Source organism: Prionailurus bengalensis, chromosome A2, assembly GCF_016509475.1.
Source record: "Prionailurus bengalensis isolate Pbe53 chromosome A2, Fcat_Pben_1.1_paternal_pri, whole genome shotgun sequence".
NCBI lineage: Eukaryota > Metazoa > Chordata > Mammalia > Carnivora > Felidae > Prionailurus > Prionailurus bengalensis.
In genome coordinates, this window is record NC_057348.1 from 27,211,196 (window position 1) to 27,218,349 (window position 7,154).

General features: G+C 39.4%; 1 pseudogene; it reads right to left on the minus strand.

Moving 5' to 3' along the window:
- Positions 1-2,107: 2,107 nt before the first annotated feature.
- Positions 2,108-2,235, minus strand: LOC122488888 (annotated as a pseudogene).
- Positions 2,236-7,154: the final 4,919 nt, after the last annotated feature.

Below are 7,154 nucleotides of genomic sequence, written 5' to 3' on the forward strand. Positions count from 1 at the left end.
CCAGGTGCCCCTCATTTGCCTTGACTCTTAAGTGCAGTCAGAATCCACTTTCTTTTTTTCTTTTTAAAAAATCTTTATTTATTTTTGAGAGAGAGGGAGGGAGAGAGACAGAGCATGAGCAGGGGAGGGGCAAGAGAGAGGGAGACAGAGAATCTGAAGCAGGCTCCAGCTCTGAGCTGACAGCACAGAGCCCGACATGGGGCTTGAACGCACAGACAGTGAGAGCATGACCTGAGCCGAAGTCTGAGGCTCAACCTACTGAGCCACCCATGCTCCCCCTTTTTTTTAATGTTTATTTATTTTTGAGAGGGGGTAGGAAGGGGCAGAGAGAGAGGGAGACACAGAATCTGAAGCAGGCCCCAGGCTCTGAGCTGTCAGCATAGAGCCCAATGTGGGGCTCAAACTCACCAACTGTGAGATTGTGACCTGAGCTGAAGTTGGATCCTTAACTAACTGAGCCACCCAGGCACCCCAGACTCCACTTTCTTCTCTAGAGCTGATCCTTGGGGGGCCTCACTTACACTGGGAACCTAAATGCTGGGAAGAGTTTGAGGCCAGATTTAACAATTCAGAGGCAAGGGTCAGGTTTCAGTGAAACTACTCAGGTGGCTGTGCAGTCAGAACTTCCAGTACCGTTCTCGCCTGTCCAGTTACATTCTCCTTTGGGTGGCTGTTCTGACTCCCAACTTCCTTTACTTTTCTGCCAACCCTCACTCACTAATGAGAAACCCAGTACTTGCACACGGTTCCTTTTCCAACAAAGAGTCTTCCAGTGGGGTGCCCTGTGCAGACTTACCCACACTTCCACATGTCCTACTGTCTTCCTTCCACTGAAGTCTGACTTTGCTCTCTCATAATCTGAGAGCCTCTTTGGTGATTGCAGAGAGTGGTGGATTTGCTTTCTGGATAACACAGCGGCATGTGCTCATCTGAAGGTCATTCTATACAAATGGATTAAGTAGTGTATTTGTTTCCATTGGTGCTGCAGCAAATTGCCACAAAGTTAGTGGTTAAAACAATACAGATGTATTCTCAGAGTTCTGGAAATCAGAAGTCCCAAGTCAAGGTGTTGGCAAGGTTGTGCTCCTTCTGGAGGCTTGAGGAGAGAATGTTTCCTTCCCTTTTTAACTTCTAGAAGCTACCCGCATTTCTTGGCTTTGTTTTTTCTTTAATTACTCCAACCTCTTGTTCTGTCCTTACATCTACTGCTTACTCTGATCTCCAGTCTTCTCTTGTAAGGACCTTAATGGTTATATCAGGCCCACCTGAATAATCCTGGATACTCTCCTTGTCACAAGATCCTTAACTTAATCATACCTGCAAAGTCCTTTTTCCTGTTCCAGGGATTAGAAGGGGGACATCTTTGAGTGGCATTTATTCTGCCTGTCGCAAGTAGTATTCAGTGTAGACGCTCTTTAACTCAGTATTTCTCAAAATGAAACAATATACAGACCCCGTTTTAAGAAATAAAATTTTATAGACTCTGCCCTGTGTTGACTTATGTTTATTAGTTTGTTACATGAATGCATAAAAACATTAAACTGCTTATAAAAACCTCGCGTTTGTAGCTCTTCTACAAAGATAAAACTAAAACAAATTTACAAATTAAATACAATACATAAAGTGCATAAAATTCAAATTAAGTACACTAATTTAATACGATAGATGATATGGTTTCACTGAAAGTGGAATTGCTGAGAAAATTTGAGCATGGTGCTGACCATGGGCATTGGGTTTCTCCTGAGTATAACATGCCTGTCCTGCCTGTTGTGTGATGACTCAGTTCTTCCTTGTTTTCCCTCACAGTTGTTGTTCATAGAGGATTCTCTAACATAATTTGGCTTTTACCTTTCTTGAACACTTGCTCATTTCCTCACTTGCCCGAGACAATGAAAATATTACTGTGGATCCCAGTAAAAATACTGGCTCTGAATTTGCACAGCAGTACTTGACTAGGTAATGGTCATCCAGGAGATCCAGAGTATGCTTTCTTAAAAAAGAGGATTATTTTTTAATTGAAAAACCAATCATAATTTCTTACAGAGAATTCATCAGAGGGACTCTGCCTTAACTCTGACGTTAATGGTAGAAATCGTAAGCAGTGGAGGAACCATTTTTCATTGAGAATATTCTTTTATGTAAATCTTACATCACTTAACTTTTAACTTTTTTAGTTAGCAATAATTGCACCTCGGATAAACCTCATTGGCTACAATACTGCCACTGCACAAAGCTTAACTTTTAACTTTTTAATCTTTGTACAATACACTAAAGCTCTTGAGGGAGTATTTACAAGACTGCTTTTTCAATAGTCTGTGACTATATATTTGATGGGGGAAAAAGTAGTTTAGAAAGGAGAGAGTAGGGGATAGACAGAGTGAGAGGGATGTAAGGGGTGATGAGTGGATGAGAAACTGATTACATGAGAGCCCTGGTTTCCATTATGCTGAACAGTTTGGCTATTGGGTTACATAGTCACCCAGGAAAGAATTTAAGTGTCCTCATAGTCTGGAGAAGGTATGGGCTCCCTGTCCTGGCTGTAGTTCTTTCTATAATCTGACCCTCACAAAGCTATTATTTCCTTGGTGTTCTCCTCCATTAGTGAAGGTTGGTAGGATGTGATTTCACAAGCTGCTTCTGGACCAGAATTCTCCTGTTTGCTGAGCTCCATGCTGTTCTGAGAACATCAGTTACAATGCTATCTGCTTTCTTCTGGGAAAATTCTAGTCTGCAGTCAGGTCAGTGAAGGCGATTAGAGATCCTGGGGCTGGTAGGATTGCACACTGCCATATCAGTCCTTATGAAATTCATTGGCTCCTAATTTTTAATTTGTTTTGAAAAAAAAAAAAGACAAATTTACATTTCCTTTCCCTACTGCTGTCATTCACACTAGAAGGAATTTTATGTTTTCTTTGTGAAACAAAACAATTCTGTAGTGGAAGAAAGGAATCTTGGAAAAACATCAGCAAGGTATACACATTTTTTGCTCTTGCATTTGGGTTTAGCAGCTAAGATATACCCCAAATTATTATCTACCTAAGATTTATCACAAGGTCATAATCTCATCAAAATCCTATCCACTACACAGAATTGCCCGAATTCACTTCCTGTTGGTAAATTTACTCACCAATTTTATGTTTTCAACTCTCAACTTCTTAATAGAATGTGGCATTTGGTTTTTGAAACCTGATCATTGCGATGTAATTACAATAGAAACATCTTGTTGGTGTGCAATGGGTGCACAATATTTAATGAATAAATAAACAAGTGAATGATGCTAAAAAGCTGATTTTTAAATCTTAATTTCATGGATTGCTTTGATGCCATTGTATGAAGAAACCAAGGGAGAGTTGGAAAGAGATGGAATGGGATGAGGGTGTGGTGAAGGAGGAGCAGGTATGATGCTTTGGTGTTACGTGCTGAGATTTTTTTTTTTTTTAGAGCACAGAAAATAATAACATGACAAACATTATATTCACCACCAGAAATTATTATTTTGAACATTTCTTTTTTCACATTTTCTTTAAGTCTTTGATTTCTAACGAAAAATAAATAGAAATAAAACTGAAGTGTCTTTTTGCTCCACACCTTGGCCCCTACCCCTTTACCCATCATCCAACCAGTGCCACAACTGTGGATTTGGTGAAAATCCTTCCAGTTTATTCTTTTACATTTGTGTGTGTGTGTGTGCGCACATGCATATGTGGGGATAGTGTTATTTTCTAGCTTGCATTTTTAATTTTCTGAAATGCGGTGTGGATAGGATTTACAGGAGGGCTATGCTTTTTCTTCCTTTTCCCTCTCTTTTTCTGCTTTTGGTCCTGAGCTAGTTTTCTTTTTTGTATACTTTATCTCCTATAAGTTAGGAAGACATGTTTTTCAGGACCTAGTATTTTCTTTATTTATTTACTTTTTAAATTTTAAGTAGGTCCCATGCTCAACGTGGGGCTTGAACTCAAGACCCAGAGATCAAGACTCACATGCTGTACTGTGAGCTAGCCAGTTACCCCAGGACCTAGTATTTTCTTAAAACAAACAAACAAACAAACAAACAAAACTTTATTTTTCTACTTATGAAGAGAAAACAAGATTATTTGGAAAACTGAGAAAACATCAACAGGTCTGTGTTAACTGGGAGGCTTGCTTACCTGCAGAGGAGCTCCTGCCCTGGCAATCCCTACTCCCTCTCTTCTGTTTTATTTTTCTCCATAGCACGTACTAGTATCTGAGGTACTATATATTTACATGTTCATTTGTTTATTTCCTGCATCCTGTCCCTAGAATCTAAGTTCCATCAAACTGGGGCTTTTGTTTTTCTACCATTATTTCTCCCATGTCTAGAATTGTGGAAGGCACCCAGTAAATATTTGTGGTATGAATAAATGAATGAACAGCTTCACTATTTTTCATATTATATACATGTCATTTTATATGAAAAGACATCATATAAAACAGCTTTTTTTATTTTTATTTTTTAAATGTTTATTTATTTATTTGGAGAGAGAGAGAGCAAGTGGGGAAGAAGCAGAGAGAGATGGGGAGAGAGAATCCCAAGCAGGCTCCACTCTGTCAGTGCAGAGCCAGACATGGGGCTCAATCCCATGAACTGAGATTATGACCTGAGCTGAGAAGAAATCAAGAGTTGGACGCTTAATCAACTGAGCCACCCAGGCACCCCAAAACAGCTTGCTTTTTAAAACCATATATATTGTCAACACTTTCCATATCAAGAACATTTTTCTCTAACACTTTTCATAATGGCTCCTTAATATGTCACTTTAGAAGCGTGACAGTTTACTTAATCATTATCTAGTAATGCACATCTTGATGGTGTGCAAAATTTTATAATAAACAACAGCTCAGGGAAAGATGGGCACTTGAATACACATCCCTTCCTTGCACTCTCTCTCCCATCCTGTGGAATAGCAATGCAACTAGAGCCGGCAAGGGGGCAGGACTCCAGTTCCCTCACTTTATAAACTTCACATAGCTCCCTGGCTATTTGTTATCACTGTCCTTTTTCCACCTGGTGCATTTGAGTCAGACAGGAAACAAGTGTTGTATTTCTCTTCTTATTCAAAGCCATCATCCAATGTTGTTGAGTATTGCATTTCAATACTTCTAATAGGACATGCATCATGGGCCGAACCTGTGATTTTTCCCCCTTAGGAGATTTTGGCTGATCATTCAGGAATACAGCTTATTTTGTTTTGCTAATTTCATGCAACTCCCTGCCTGTCACTTAATCTTCAGCACCTCTCAAATCAATTGATCAGAGGTAATTTAGATAAAGCATTTGCTTTCTCTTCCTACCCTGTGATCAATAAGTGACTCTTTAGGAATAATTAAGTGTCCTTACCTCCTAGCATGCACCACCTAAGGGCCCCTTAGTTACTGGTACACAAACTTGCTGCTGTGACCCAAGGAGAAATGTTCTCCTTAGAAGGATAAGCTCCTTAGTAATATGGGTATGAGGATAAATCAGTGACTCATTAGTTCCAAGGAATGTCCCTTTTCATCTTCCAGAGAAATATCCTTTGTACTTTCTTGCCTCTAAAAGTTTAAGGAGATCCCAATTATTTTTATTTATTCACCCATATTGGCCAGCCTAAGATGGCCTTACTCAAAGTCTCAGAATAAAAAAGTCCTACAGGAGTTAAAGGGGTTTTATATTATATTTATCTGCAAAACACACTTGATTTAATTAAGATATGTGATAGACATAATGGTAATACTTCCTATTTATAGTGTTTTCATAGTTTTTAAAAGATTTCTGCAGACTCCATCATTTGTCCCTTGCAGTATGAATATCTTTATTTTATTGGAGAGGAAGCTGACTTTTAGAAAGGTCCGTGTTTTGCCCATTGTTACAGTTAGTGAGAAGTGAAGTCAGAATTCAAATCCCAAACCACTGATCCAGTTCTTCTGACAAGGCTTAGATGCCCAGCACTATCCAGATGTTCTTTACCCTCCTGCATGTTAGAATCATCTGAGGAGCTTATTAAAAAACACTACTTCCTGGGCTCACCCCTCTCAAGGATTCTACACCAAGGATTCTGTTCCAGGGCCAGGAATCACTATTTTTTTAAAAAAGTTCTCCAGGCGATTCTAATGTGCAGTCTTAGGGTTCTCTAGCACAGTCTCCCTAGGTAGTGATGAAACAATAGGCAGTTCGCCTCTAATCAAGAAAAGCAGTTTAGCACAAAAACATAGAAAAGAATGATGACTTCATTTTGCTCTCCCTCTATGTCATTAGAGAAAATCATGGGAGTTTAAAAGTCATTGCAGAGAGATTAAGCTTTTTATTAAGAATTATGGAATGGCAGAAGTTTCTAGCTATGTCGTGACCCTCTCAGGGAAGAAAGCTGCCCCCTTCCCACTGGCAGGTGACTCCTCTAACAGAAATGTGAGGTCAATCGATACCTTACCATTACCTTGTTTTGACCTATCTCCTTTTGATGATGCAAAAGAATGTTAATCAGGGCTGATTATTTTTTGGTTCATCAAAAGACTTGACTCCAGTCAGCGAATCTCCATTCTTTGTTTAAAGTCTTGAAGTGCAAGAATTTGGCTATTCTACGGCTTCACCTGTTTGGCTCCTTTTCATACACTGGTTTCAGAAAAGCAATGGAATTCTTTGCTGTATGCACACCAGTGTCTAATCTTGAGAGGGCTTCTCCAGACTTCAGTAGTGCTTGTTCAGGAGGTCTGCTCCTGTATATTTTTTAACCACTGCTGATGCTTGATTTATTATGCCTTACCTCTGCTTCAGGAAGGGCCTCCTCAGAATTCTAGTCCTATGTTGCTTGTGTCTACTCAGAGTTTGTGTACTCTTTTTGTATAACATCCTACATTTAAATAATTGGCTTTGAGGAGGCAAGAGGCCCCCCAGGCACAACTAAGCCCAGTCTTTACAGCCAGACCCATCTGCCTTGTTGGAATTTCAGGGTTTCCACTCATGAGCTGGGAGGTCTGAGCCAAAATACTTAATCTCTTGGAACCTCAGTTTCTTCATTTGATTTGAGAATTAAATAAAATAATTTGTTAAGTGCCTGACATAACATGGGTGCTCCATCTGTGTTAGTCTGTTTTCCTAGACTTGATATTCTATTTTCAAAATACTATAGTTGCATAGCTAAACCTGCCTGTGTTAT